The following is a 12,942-nucleotide window of genomic DNA, read 5'->3' on the forward strand; positions in this document are numbered from 1 at the left end:
CACAGGGTTTTGGGCACGCTGCTTCCAGAGCCGGGAAGCTGAGCCTTGGGAGCACGAGGCAGCACCATGCATGGGACGATGCCTCCCCTGGGGCCAGCACCACGGGGGTCTGGGGAGCAGCAAAGCAACCCACGTTCCTGTGGCTCCTCTTGTGATGCTCCCCCCAAAACCTCCCAAATAAACCCAATACACCGCAGTGGATCAGAGCTGCCCTGCTTGCTGCCCTCCTCTCCCCGACCTGCGCCGATCACAGATGGCCCCAGCTACAAGGAGACGAGGTGAGCGGCTGACAGCCCTCAGTAATGTGGAATTAATTGTGAGATTATCATCGGGGCATTCCCAGAAGTCCTTCTGTAAATCTCATTACCAGCATCTTAGAGTGCAGGATAAAGCACAGGTTTTTAGTTTACGACACGGTGTTTCCAAGACAGCAAAGGCAGTGTCCACCACGGTACTTTCTGTGGTGCTCCTTCCCTCTGCATGCAGACGAAACGAGCAGCCCTTCTCCCACCTCCCAGCAGCAGGCTTCACACAAAAGCAGGCAGAACAAATAATCTAAGAAAATACATTCATATCCCCGCTATTTACTTGGTTTAAAAGCTTCCCATGCCCACCAACCTGCACCAAACACCCACGAAAGCCAAGGTTAGCAAGCCCCCCAGGTGACCCTGCAGCAGGTGATCCAACAGCCGTGCACGGCGCCCACTCTGCAGCCTTGTGCTTCCGCCTGGAACAGAAGCACAGCTGCATAAAAGCCACATGTTATAAACAAATTTGTAACTCTCCACTGCAACGCAGGCTCCTCAGATCCGTTGGTGAACTACATTTGTCTCCAACCTTCAACCCAACAGGCACCCACTCACATTTAACAAGCAGAGACGAAACCACAGAGGCGATCGGGGTGTCTGGGCTCGAATGCTCCCACTTACTAGCTCTGTTGCTTCATTTCGTACTTAATTTGTGATCTGTATCATTTTCTTTACATATTTTTTTCATTCCAACATGAGGAGGACCAAGCATGCTATAGACAAAGGTATATACTCTAAAAGATCAGCACAGAGCCACCCAATACGTACCTACCCTGATAAATCCGCAAGTGACATTTGTGGCTTGCTCACAAGAGACCTGAAGACCTGAATAACCTCCTGAACAGATTCTGCCATTATCGGAGACTTTTTTTCATCCACAAGTTCAATGCTTCTGACTGTTCAAGCCTTCTCCGAGATTTTCCTGTTTCTCCTGGGCAGAGGGCCTTGAAGCACAGTCCATCTGTGAGCAGAATGATTTCTGATGCTTGGGCTGATGTTAACCAGCAGGGATCACAGCCAAGCCAACCCTACAAATCTGCTTCAGAGGCCAGGTGACAGTGTTATTCCCAGGCCCACTGGGCTGCAAAGTCCTTCCATCACCCTACCCAAAAGCTTAACTTTGATGGCAAGATTTGAAACTTTTCCTATGAGGCACTCAAAGGAAATCCTAAATTTCATCATCAAATGCGTCCCAAAGCACCGATTGCCAGCAGCAGACCGGACAGGACAGCACCAGAACCACAAGCTCAGTATTCTTCCTACTTATTGCTGCTATAACGGCAGGGATTGCACACAATCCAGCCTGAATATTAATTCCACCATTAATTACTGAAAGCCCAAAGCAGAAATTATTTTCAATACAAAATTATGCATACAGGTATTTGCAAGGTAAAATTAAGGCTAACAAATGAAATGGATGGCAGTATTTATCTACGGGCACTGTTGCAAAGGTTGTTTTTAACTGTACCCACTGTGATAATTTAGGAAGGCTTTTTTCCTTCTTTTTCCATACTTAGAGTGTAACAGTTCTGACCATAAAAGCAGTAGGAAACTGAAAATACAGAGTTGGGAGCTCCAAACTGCCACCAAATGCCTGAAACTTCCTCTTGTTGTAGGTCTCCTTGGTGTAGTAATCCACATTAGCAATTACGCTTTCATTCTGGCAGCAGGTTTTAATTATACCTTGTAATACTGCAGAAGAAATAGACTATTAATTTGTGTTCCTAAAGTTGCTGGTTTGGGGTTGGCCTTTTTTTTTTTTTTTTTTTTTTTTTTTAAGGAATGACCATCTCTCTGCCATTTATTAAAGGCACCTGGAACAGAACCCTAGAGTCCGATGCTTTACCATTTTCTCATCACACTGCCTTCCTATTCAACTTGCCAGCTGTTGTTTCATCACCACACGCCTCTTCCTCTGCTGTTTCTCCCTCGGTTGCATGGACCGAGGGGCTGCAGAGAGCCACAAACTGGTGCTGCTGAGGGCAAGGTGAGCAAGGGATGGGGCAGCCCTCTTGTGCTCAGCACCACACCCCACTGCGAGCACCCAGCACATGGCAAGATGCAAAAGGAGAATGGCCAGAGGCATAAAACAGTCACAGGAGAGCAGAGGAAGGCGGCTGCTTGCTCTAAAAACAACACCCAGAGGCTTTGAATAGCTGCCAGAATGCTGTGAGTGGCAGAGGTGTATCTGCCTGTGGGCTCACCAGCAGCAAGAGAGCCACCCCGCATCTTTTTCCTCCCGCAGGCAGAAAAACCTCAGTGTAGAAGGCAGAACCCCAGGAGGCAGGGAATCGAGCTGCCCATGGAGGCTGCTGGCAGCGCTCACCCCATCGCGGTGCTCCAAGGGCTCGCAGAAGACGGACCTGCAAGCTACGGCCCTAGATAAATGAACGGGAGTTTTAAGTGAACCTACACCCAGTGTTCATTTTACGTGGTTAAGGTTTTACAAGATGTGTTTCCTACCATAGTAGAAAGGATGATAACTGAAAAAAAAGAATCACGCTGAGTAATTTTAATACATTTCAATGGTTTGTGCCTTTATTCCTCATACCACAGACCCCTGTTAACAGCGGATACGCCAAGGCCAGTTTATTTTGGCTGTATTTAAGATGCCCAACATAGTCACTGGGAAGCAATTCTTTTCTCTCAGGCTCATTCCTTCACCATGCCATAAAACTCACACAAGATAAACAGCATTTAGTACCGGAGCATCTGCCCTGCCTAATTTGAGGTTCACAGCTCCGGCAGTTTTTCTTTTCCTTTTGAAAGCAATGTCAGAGCAGCTTCTAAACCTACAGAAAGTCACAAGCGCTCCCACAAGAAACTTATTTCAAGCACAACAGTTTAATTAGAGCTGACAGAGCCAGCAGTTAAAGGCAGCTGAAGAGCTCCCAGTGCAGAGGTAGCAACAGTGCTCTGCTTCAGCACCAGCACCCTCAGAGCTGGTACCAGGCACAAAACCTGGGTGCTTTCTCTAAGAAAAATGATACCTACAGGTAAACACTAGCTTCCTACCATCAGCATGCATAAACATTTCCAGCTAATCAAGCCAAAAAAAATAAAAAAAAATCACTAAAGCCCATTCCTCTGCCTTTTTTTTTTTTTTTTTGGATGTACAGAAAGAAAAGCCTCCAGGACTCTTCTCCTCCACCTCAGTGGTGACTATAAGGAAAGTTCACTCTCTTTGCTCAGCATCCGTACCACAACAATCAAATAACGCAGTCTTCAAACAAAATAACTTAAAATATTCTTGAAGGATAGTCAGTATTTAAATGTAGATGCTTTTTTACACAGCATATATCCCAATTTCATTGTCTTGCCATGGCATGCAACGAGGATTAAGCACTCAGGACCATATAGGCATAAATAATTATGACACCAAACACAGAATCCTTGAGGAAATTAAAGGAAATGCTTAGAGGAAATGTTTGGAAGATTAAAGATGTGTATTGCTGATAAACAGCAGCGGGCCTTTGAGGCACTGAAACAAACAAACAAAAAGCCACCAGCTATGCTCCTCCAGCAGCTGACAAAAAGCAATGGGATTTACCCACTGGTGCCAGCCGCTAAAGCTGCCCGTGCTGGAGCCATGGTACATTTGACTCAAAAATCATCATTTCCACCGAGTAGCAAAACGAGGCAAATTGGCATTTTATGAAGTTTCAAATAGTCTTAAAATTTAACCGCATTAAATTATCCTATCAGAAGAGGAACCGACTGCTGAACCCGTCAGCACCAAGGTCCCAGGATGCTGTACTTAACCTTCTGATTTCCCCTGGAACAGCAAATAGGAGAAATTGTCATTACATAAAGCCTAAAACAAGTGAATTTAACACGCTTCAATTATTCCTACACCATGAAAGACTGACAATTATTCATTTTTTTCTAAAAAAAGCACTCATCACTTAAGGGAGAAGGTCTTTCATGATTAGAGTGTATCTGGCTTTCAGATATCAGCATTACACGAGGCAGATTGCTCTTGCAATCCAGCGCACTCTGGAATTCTCTCTGTGCATTTTATCCCTGTCACAGCTGAATCGGCTACAATAATTGCACCCTGTGTCATATTAGGGAGGCCTACAAGTGGAGGTCTTCTTGTTGTTTTTTTTTAAATCGTTGCTTGTCACAGCCCCTAAGAAAACTTGGACACAAACTTGGAAACTTGGACAACACGCAGCTTTACAGCTTTTGCTGAGACAGCACCACCTCTGCACAGGTCTCGTAATGTTAAGTCATAAGGAACAAGGGCTTCAGATTAAAGGCTTAATGATTGGAAAATGTCATTTATTAAATAAAATTATAGGATAAAATTACCTCGTATTTACAATGCAATCCTATCGGCAAATCTATGCAGAAACATCCCATGAATTTTAAAAGTAAATGTGCTGTAACCTTTCAATCTCCACACAAAGCCAGCCTTGGAAAAACGAGCTTAATTTCATTTATTTCTATTCTTGAAAAGCACTCATGTTCTTTGTAAATACTCCCAATACTTGGTACCTTTTTCTTTTTTTTAATTAAAAATGAGAACTTGTCACAGGTGTTTAACCACATGATCACTGCCCAATGGCAAAGTGTCAGAAATTCAGTTTGAATAGAAAAAAAAAAAACAGAAGCTAAGCACTAATGCATCCCTGCACTTTTACAAACGGAACGCTCCTTTACAAAATACATATCCTTTAACTAAATACTAGTTTTTCATCTTGAAAACATTCCACAACATAGTACAGTGAATACATCCCTTCAGCACGGTGCCAGCTTGCTGCTGACCACTGTACTTCTAGAACATAATTTGACAAACTGCTGCTTAAATTAATACAAAATAACATTCTCCACGTATTATTTCTTTGACTGCAGCAGGGTGTACAAATAGGCATTCTGCATATAAAAACACTTTCCAGACAATTAGATTTGAAAATATCTAACATTTAAGAGCAAGCTGTGCAAACAGCAGAACAGGAAATTACTGGAAAGCCAAGGCTTGCTTTTTTTTTTTTTCAGGAATATTAGAAAGAATATAACGAATGTGTCAGTACCAGTTTCAGCCAGCACACGGACAGCTTTCCACGAACACCTGCCTCACGTGGAAGGGAGGGATAAGGCACTCCAGCCTTAAATAGCAAATGTACAACACACGCTAATTCCAGCAGCACGGTGCCAGCTTCATGTGTAAAAACTACAACGCAGAAGACACTTGGATCCATTGAGAAAACCTTATTAAACCTTATTAAAAAGTGTTACTGGGCTAATAGATCAGCCTTGTACTTACTCCTACAAGCCTGGAAATGAAACTTCACTGATAATTGAGTCATATTTCTTGCTTTGCACATTTAAGAAAAGCCTTCCCTACCGAATGTATGTTGTGATTCCTCTTAAAAGGTTTCTTGGCTGGCCAGATTTTCGTAAATTTTATAGCAGGTGCTGTCTTCTCTCGATGAAATGGGAGTCTTTACAGGGATACTACAGGAAGGAGCAGCCGAGGACCAAGAAGACATCGCCATGCACACTTGCCCCTTTTACTTCTCCACGAGCAAAAACTTCCCCAAATGTAATAGAAAATGTGCTAAGAGGCTACGGGATGAATTGGGAGGGGGGTTGTTGGGTTTGGCTGAGCACTGACATTAACAAGTTCTGTGCGGATAGCCCAAAAAAAAAAAAAAAGAAAACACTTTTCCATATATTTCTAGGTATTTTTTTAATGTTTGAATAAAAATATAAAAGTTCAGTTATTTTTATTTTTCTTCTTAGCCTCAGAAAAGCTTTTAACTATTTAGAATAAAACCCAATACAGAGGTGTCAGAAGTCAGACCAACTGGATGCAGAAATTCTCCCCAGTGCACTGTTACTGTAGTGCCACAGAGCTTAGCCTTGGAGTGCCTCCTAGGTCCCTCTCATTAAGCTGTAGGCCTTTTATAACCAATTAAAAAAAGGTGAACGAGCCCTTTGCACCACCAGTAGTTGACATATCACAGAGGGCACAGATTACCAGACGGTATTCTGAATCGCATTCCTGAGAATACATTTTTCTGCATGGCAACCTGATGATAAGAGTCTGTGGGGTTTTCTTTTATTATTATTTTATTAATTTATTTTTAATACAGACTAGAATCCCAAGGACAAGCAGGATGACATTGGAATAAATTTCACTCTGATTCTTTTTCTCTTTATTATGCAAATGAATGCACGCTTTAGCTTGTCAGGTTTGGCAATCAAGGCCCTTGAGAATGTCTGTAGCTAAAAACTTTCATTACAGCATACACACGACAGCTCCTAAAACCAGCCTCAAAGAATTGCATTCAGATATATAAACAATCAGGGCCTTACAACAGATACTATGATTTGTAATTGTTATTCAAATTCCAAACTGTACTACTACTGGGAAACAGAAGTACTGAGAGAAAAGTACTTCTCAGCGATAAATCCAATTTCTTATCATTAATACTACTTGAGATGAAAAAACTAGCAATCATAAAAGCAGGGGCTTAAATACCGTGTTATAAAAATCCTTCTCCTCCCTTGCAAAATGGAAGAGTTGCAGCATATTGGGTGGCACGTCATGTTTGGTTGTTATTATGTTACATGACTTCTCAGTAATTCTGATTTCCCCAGCATTTTGTTGCGTTTCTTAAAACCTATAGAGAACTCAGTCAAGATGGAAAAATCACTCTGCTGTGCTGAAGTCTTGAACAGTGAGAGATTCAACTGCACTGTATAATTTGTAGAACAATGTAAGGATTGTTTAAAACTGAATTAAGAGAGGCTCTGACGGCAGTCTGAGCTTCATATTTTTCAGGCTCAGTTCTTGCAAAGAGACTTGAGCACACTGACACTATTTGCAGAGCTTCCCGAAATCAATGGAGCTTCATTCAAGCGCTAGAACCGTGGCATCAATAACAAGAAAGGAGTCATAATTTATAGACAATACCCATTATAAAAGCTTCTGATGCTGCAGGTACACACAGCTTCCACAAATCTTTTTTAGCTTTCATAAAACTGAGGTATTAATTGTCAATGGGTTTTGCAAGACAGTCGGTCTACCAGGTGCCATGTACTTTGCAAAAAGAAAGGTTGGTGTCTGAATTTCCACTAATCTTGTGATTCATCTGTTGAACATAAAAAGGAAACCTATAAACCTACAGTGCAGCTGGAGGGCACATTCTGCCAGTGCCAAATGACAGTGGATCTGAAAAAAAAAAATATATCTGTTTCTGTTAATCCTATTAAAAATAACTTGCAAATGCTCAGCAGAGCTAAAAGAATGCCGTTTTCTTCAGCCTTGCAATACCGTTCACACTTCTTGCTATCAGGATACCTCCTGTTAGTGGAGAAAGTATTGGTTACAGCCCAAAAGTCTCCCTCTCCTGTGCTCCCTACGTGCAAACACATACACCACAGTGACAAGCATCCCCAGTCAGTCTAACCTGGCCGTCTTGAACAAAAGCTCTGAAGTAGAGTATCTGTTTCTAAGAATGACGATACCGAAAATCCTGTCTGTCTTCAACAAGCAATCCTGTATTTCCAAGTTTTTAAAGGTTCACGTTTTTGTAATTAAGATTTTATATTAAATATACATCACTAAAAACAGTAACATTTTTCTATCTATGTGTGGTAGCAAAGTATCAACAATTTACATGAAATCCATTTTTCTTTTATACTTTTAGAGATTAAAAAAATAAGCTGTTACTGGCAAAATGCTCACATTTATTAAAAATATGCAGCCCCAATCATCAAAGGCATGTCTACGTCTACACTTTATTTATGAACACAACCTTGACAAATGCTTCTGGTGCTAAGTAAGATTAAATGCAAACGCAAAAAGCTTCCCAGAAAATAGGAAACAACACCAAATAAAGCTAAAGGAATAACAAATAATACAACCTGATACGCTCTACCTGCTAACAAAGTTGAGATGAGCTAGGCCTCTCCTCTTACACTTGGAGAATCCTCACTAGGCTTTCCAGGGGCTTCTGGCAAGTCATCTGGATATTAGGGATAATGCTGTCAGTCAGGCATTTTTACACTTCAAAACAGCGTGGGAGATTCAGGAGAAACAAAAATAAACAAGCCAAAAACAAAACAACAGTTTATACCCTTCTCAATTAAAATCTGTAATGCGATGTAAATTCACACTTTACTCATACCTCTAGGGTACAAGACAGGCTTCTGTACATGCAAGCTTTCACACTGATTTACAAAACATCACCTGGAAAGCTAAAAATAATCTTTATAAAAGCCACAGTAAGGGGAGAGGCAGGAAGGGTGGGGGGGTGTAGAGGCATATTTCAATAAATAATCCCAGGGCTGACAACTCCAAGTTCCCAGAGAGCTTTGAAGTGCAGCCCTGCCACGTGCTGCTCCAGATACCCAGCTGGGGGGCTGCAAAGGAGAGCAGGATCTCAGCTGTATCACCACTGTGCCACTGCTGTCAGCTCCCACAGATGGAAAGTGCTCCTGACATCTTCCAATATTTGAATATTTACTGGCAACAATCGGAAAATGTAGTTTTCAGTGACACCAAATCTCTCAGTAAAGAAGTTGGTTTTCTTTCTTTTTTTATTTTTTAATAAAGTTTGCAATCAGAAAAAAGATGCCTGCTATGCTACAGTTTTCCCCTCACCATGCTTTTTCTTGAACTGCCTGATGAAGATCTATAAATTATCCTAATGTGTTGTCACAATATCCAAATCAGCTCTTCAGATTTTATTTGTCAACAAATTTGTGACAAGACTTCAGTGCAATGTACATATTCATCCATCTATTAAATCCTTATGGCATGCTATTAAAAATCTTTGCTCCCATTGTTTTTGCAGACGGTGCCGTGCATGCAGTAATCTGACAGATAAACACGTTGCCACGGCAACTGCCAAAATGAATGCCTTATTTTCTAAACTTGGCCATAACCCCAAACTTTTAATACAGCATCCAAACGTTTCATTCACTTGCTTTACATGCTCACAACAGACCCTTTCTCTCCAAATATTGAAATACATTGCAGGATCTGAATAGGTGAACTTTCCTCTTACACGGAGTTTTCTTCAAAATAGCATTTTAATAACTCATACCGACTTTATGACAAGTCCTTTTGTAGTTCCTGAGCACACGGTTAATAACACAGAAACAGCAAACCGCATAACAACACCAGACACCAAAATATTAAAGATTCGTCACTGCGAAAATCTAAAGCACAGTCACATTACAGAGCTGCACAGATAACATTATTCATGTTGCAAAGGCAAGCATTCAAAATTCCAATTCCATCTCATTACTCACACTCACTTTAATTAAAATAATCACACCTTCTTAAAAATTACTGTTTCAATCACGGCACATGCTCCTCATTTGATTGTTGGCAGAGCAAGACTTCACTTCCCCCAAGCCCACCACGTATTTTCTAAAAGCTTCTATGCAAGAATCGCCTTCAAAGACAGTTTTCAAAACAAAAATACTAAATTTAACTAACAATCTGGGTTTTGAAGCTAAAGATCAGAGGTTTTTCTGCAGTAAAGTCTAGCCCCAATGGGCGGCGTCTTCACCTGGACTCACACACACGGCTGTAATAAGGAGGAGGCCACAGCATCCACATAACAGAAGCCCTATGGGACACTCAGAATTATTACAATTTGTAGAGAATTAAAATAAAGATTAACTGATAAGATGCCAGGCTGTCCGGCTGCCTTGGTTTAAACAGCATCTCCTTTGCTGTAAGCTCGTAGTGCTTAGTAAACCAACTTCTAGTCCGCGTGTAAGTAGGGCTTCTGCTTTAAATCTCAGATTATTTCTTCCAGCAGACCTGAGAGCATCGTGTCCCGCCAGTTGCAGTTACTGTGTGGTTCAGAAGAACCATCTGCTGGGAATATTCGATTGAACACAATTAACTCACAACAGAGAACTGCACTTGCAGTCTAGTCCTCGAGCCAGCTCCCTTTCCACCCACCTCTGCCACTTGCAACCTATTGCAAAAATATATAAAACCCACAACAACACACACCTCACAACCATGGAGCTGTCCATAAAAGCTCATGTGAAACAGAATTGTTATTCCCACTAGTACTGGTTTTGGGGGAAGGTTTGGTGGAGTTGGTTTTGGGAGGGGGGAGGGACTCACCAATTTTTTCCTTCCCTTAGGAGCTGGCTCAGTCAGGGTGTTGAGTGGTGTGCCTTGGCTCTGGCTGCTGCCCATACCCAAGTGAGCTGTGGCTCTTGCTTTTTGTAGAAGGACAGCACAGCCGGGGAGGAGGAGAGGGAGTCCTCGCAGTGGTGGACCCCCTCTCTGCTAGCATGAGCACTCTGAGCACTGCCCCATCCCCTTCCAGCACAGCGAGCTGGCTGCCCCATTCTGCTGCGGGTTGGGAAGAGGCCAGACCCTAACGTGATGCTCTCCATAAAACCTGTACCTCTCCTAGAGCTATCCTGAAGTTATGTAGGTATGGTCAGAATTACTCAATCTCCTGACATTCATGCTAGAGCCCAAGTTTGCAGGGCAGCCTCCAGGCTCTCGTGCAGCTGGCTGCAAGACTGAAGGCAGCTCTGGGAACGGGGAGAGCCTGCAGCTCTGCTGGCTGCTCGTGGAAAGGCCTCCAGCTCTGTCTGATGCATGTCCTGGGAACCTGCTCCTGTCCAATAAATCCTGAGGAGGTGACGACGTTACATTAAGCTCCTTGACGTACATTCACCCACCTAAGCAGAAAAGTCAGGAGCAAGCAGCAAAGGAAGAACTCGCCCCTCTGGGTGCAGAGCCTACACTGCGGGGAAGCAGCACTGCTCACCTGCTGATGGACATTTCCCAAGTTTCTGCATATGCCACTGATACAAGCAGACTGCTGAAAGACTGCCCAGTATTAATTTTCTTCTTAAGCAAGGAAATAAGCTTAAGACATGCGTGCTGTTTCCTTCAGTCATGGTACAAAAATAGATGCTAGTGAAGAGGACTTGTCTGTAAGCCAGCCCCAGGTTAATTAGGGCAACCCTTGCAAGTTGTTACCCCATGCCACTAACCCGATGCAGACAGCTCGCTGTTGTAACACCCAGCTCCTGTACGTACCACTTGTGCACTTCTCCATGCACAGCGAGACATCAGAGGGGATTTCTGACAGCCGCGTCCCAGCCTACAAACCATCACTGCCGACATTTCACATCTACAGTGAAGTTGTCTTCGTGAATCATTTACAACACAGTAATTATGACTAAAAAGGCACAGAAAGTTTACCTCTTTTACCTCTAAACACATTCTGTGTAAGCAGAATCTTTCCTCTCTAATCTTAAGGGTAACTTCAAATACTGCATTACCATGGCTCATTTAAATTTATCAGTATGGTGACTATTGTTGTCATATATACACACACACACATATACACACATTCTTATATACTTAAATACTGTAATTATGTTACTTTTTATATTTACAGATAATCTATATCCTCAGAGTTATAAATGGCATATTTGCCAATCTAAAACAAAGATGATGATACAGAAGCAGGTACTTTACAGGGAAAAAAAAAAAAAGTGATACACCTAATTTCTACCATAATAGCTCATGAGGCTTACAGTAAAGAGAAGTTAGTAGCCTGTTGGATGGGAAGCTAGAAATGCCATCATACATTTTTGCAATTGCTCCACCAGAACACAGAATTTCAGCAGAAACAGAAAGTTTTTTTGCAAGATCTCCATAACAAAGCAAAACACTACGCTGATTTTGTTTTATTTTCAGCACGTTCACTGGCGTGGCAATAGATAGCACTATGTATTACAGCAAAAATATTTAGGGCACTGAATAAAACCACAAGTCAGATAAGCTAAGCCTGGACTTAGGGGACTGGAATCCAAGATTTGCTCAAAACCACACACACTTACTTGGAGCTGTCCGTATAGTTCTTTAGGACTATAAAAAGCAAAGCACTATCGTATCCTTAATTTTTGATCAGATAAACTTTTTTCTTCATTATGTTCCCTCAAGGCAGCAGCCTTCTAGAATTTCAGTAATATGACAAAAAGAAACGTGCAATCAATTCCCAATAAAATCGTGCCACGTCTTCACATGCTGCATACACCTTCATAATTTTGCAAACAGCACTATAATCAAAATGTTCTTCAGGGATCACAGAACAATATGCAAAGTGTAGCATCAGATTCAATACTGCATTTACCAGGCTTTCAAGTAGAAAGGTTATAGATTCAAAATAATTTGGTTCTCAAAACTGAGAGCAAGCAGCAGCAGTGCTCCTTGTACACAGAGATGGGGTTTCCGCATGGAGATTCTAACCAGCACTCAACGGGGAATTCAGGAAATTCAATGCAAAAGCACCATTTCAAGTAGCCCAAGGAACAGAGTACTTTAAAATGAAAAGTCCAGTACTGCATAACATTTTGCCAACCAAAAAAAGTGTACAAAGGGTAAATTCATACTTAATTCCAGATTCCAATTAAAAATTTAAAGTTTTCCAATTCCAATTTATATTTGAGTGGTGGTGGCAGTGGCATATGTGTATTGTTTTTTTAACCTAGATTTACTTTTTTAGAAGTTAATAATGTTCAAATAAAATTTATCATTTTAATATTAAATATTTTTCTTCACAAATTATCTAATTACATAGCGAAAAGGTCAACCAATTAAAGACATTTCAGAAAGTGTAACTGA

General features: G+C 41.7%; 1 protein-coding gene across 7 annotated transcripts in view; it reads right to left on the reverse strand.

Moving 5' to 3' along the window:
* Positions 1–12,942, reverse strand: part of GALNT13 (polypeptide N-acetylgalactosaminyltransferase 13) — a 109,995-nt gene that overhangs the window by 86,127 nt on the left and 10,926 nt on the right. The gene's annotated exons all lie outside the window — the stretch shown is intronic.

The sequence above is a fragment of the Anas acuta genome, chromosome 6 (assembly GCF_963932015.1).
Source record: "Anas acuta chromosome 6, bAnaAcu1.1, whole genome shotgun sequence".
In the NCBI taxonomy this organism is placed as follows: domain Eukaryota; kingdom Metazoa; phylum Chordata; class Aves; order Anseriformes; family Anatidae; genus Anas; species Anas acuta.